This window comes from Psammomys obesus, unplaced genomic scaffold (genome assembly GCF_907164565.1).
Source record: "Psammomys obesus unplaced genomic scaffold, mPsaObe1.curated_primary_1811, whole genome shotgun sequence".
NCBI classification, from domain to species: Eukaryota; Metazoa; Chordata; class Mammalia; order Rodentia; family Muridae; genus Psammomys; species Psammomys obesus.
In genome coordinates, this window is record NW_026589632.1 from 78,345 (window position 1) to 80,604 (window position 2,260).

The window sequence follows — 2,260 nt, forward strand, 5'->3', positions numbered from 1 at the left end:
CTTAAATCCATCATGGCATTGAATGACATTGCTGGAGAAAACTGATGAAATATTTCAAAATGAGCATAAATGGACAATATGTGTGATATTTTATTCACTCTACAGTGAGAGTAAAAGTGAATGCATTGAAGTTGGTTTAGTTCATAGAGTTTGGGTGTATCCGGAAGGAACTGGTGAAAGAAAAAAATGATTAAAATATGTGAGAAAGAGATTAAAAATGAATACATTAATTTAACATAATTTAAACTTATGTAAAAAATAACACTTCTAAATATTCTGACACACTGAAACATTAATATTACTCCTTTAATGGGCATCAAAACTGTCTCAACTATGTATGCATCAACAAATAATGTTAAGGTAAATTGCAGTTTAGTAAATATGAATGTATAGGCATCAAAATAGTTCTAATTCTCCAAATATTTTATAAGATACTGAGAATGAAAATTAAAACCGAGGGCTGCCGCTTTAAAGCAATAAACATGTTTGAGTCCATGCTCAAATGCACATGTACACGTGTGCATATCTATAGTGAATGAGATAGCAGTTTCATGTGAATCAATTTCTTGACTATGTCCTTCACATCCTTATTTCTTAGTCTGTAAATAAGAGGATTAAGCAGAGGGATGACCATGCCATAAAACACAGTGATTATCTTAACCATGAGCAGTGAGCTCCTGGACTTGAGTACACAGTACAGAAGGAGAATGACCCCATGGCAGAAGCAGATGGCAGTTAGGTGGGGGGTGCAGGTGGAAAAGGCTTTTTGCAGTGCTCCTTTAGTAAGAATATTGATAACAGTGATGAAGATGACCACATAGGAAACAATGATAATTAAGAGGATCATTGAATGTGCATATGATTAAGCATGCGAACTGGCTAATTGTAGTATCAGAACAAGATATAGAGAGAATGGCAGAGTGCTCACAACAGTAGTGACTTATAATGTTAGACCCACAGTAAGAATGTTGTAAAAGAAAATGTGTGAGAGTAGAGGAACAAAGTCCACCCCAGAGGTAACTTCCACCTACCAGGAGAGCACAGAGTTTTAGAGACATGGAAGTTGTATAGAGCAGAGGGTTACAGATAGCCACAAACCTGTCATTTGCCATCACTGACAGGATAAGTTTTGTGCCACCACGAAGGTACATCCAAAGAAAAACTGTGTTAGGCATCCTTCCTTGGAGATTGTCTTGTCTTCAGTAATCATGATTTCTAGGAGCTTAGGGGTATTAACAGAAGTATAACAAAAGTCAATAAATGATAGGTGGCTGACAAAAAAAGTACATGGGATTATGGAGTTTGGGACTGATCCTGATAATTAAAATCAGACCCACATTTTCTAACATGGAAATGGTGTAGATGGTCAAGATCACCAGAAACAGAGGCACGTGAAAGCTCAGATATTCTGGAAATCCCAACAAGACAAAAATCACTCGGGCACTATGGTTCCTCTCATCTTGAATCTGGCTCCTGTTTAAGGAAATCAGAGAGTTCACTCTGAGCAGCTGTTGAGAACCCAGAGAGTAGGGGTGAGTGAATACAGACGGGCTTCCAAGATTGCTCTGTCCAAGGCGCAGTAGCAAGTGAGTATGCTTGTTCTCAGGTTTGATGTTCTTTTCTGTGACTTGAATCATTTGCTGTTTGATCCTGTAATGCTCCTATATGTCTTAGGCATTCATTTCTTTAGCTATAGAAGAGGAAATGCAATTATTTCATAATTGATTTTGCAAGTTATAAACTTGCATTATTTATATATGTAAAAGCTGTTAAATTGATTTGAATGCTACTAAATCTCTCTCAAGTAAATACAACACAACATTTAAATAAGGTCAAAGAACAATAGAAAAATAAAATAAAAATACTGTGAATAATGAACTTCACAGTAATAAGATATACTATGTCATTGAGCCTGAAATTAGGAATATTGAGAGTGTTTCACCAGGAAATTCCTATATTTTAAACTGTCAGAAGACAATTGCATCACACTTCTGTTAGATGTTTACTGAAAAGTCATTCCACAGCTTCATAATTGTTGTAATTATCATTTTCCTAATATCCTATACTCAATACTACATGAAATTCTCCATAATGACAGCCCAAACATCAGCTCACATTTCTCTAAAAAAAAAATTGATCTTAAGTTTTTCAATAATTTCATTACCATTATGTCATCTACAGAGATCCAGAAGTCTCCACAGCTTAGCTCCTAACAAAGAGTATCTCATATTTTGTTGAATTTGTAAAGTTTTCTTTTTTA

The 2,260-nt window shown here is 35.2% G+C and overlaps 1 pseudogene; it reads right to left on the reverse strand.

The window, feature by feature from the left end:
- Positions 1-526: 526 nt before the first annotated feature.
- LOC129675121 (olfactory receptor 1165-like) lies at positions 527-1,637 on the reverse strand (annotated as a pseudogene).
- Between the last annotated feature and the right edge of the window lie 623 nt (positions 1,638-2,260).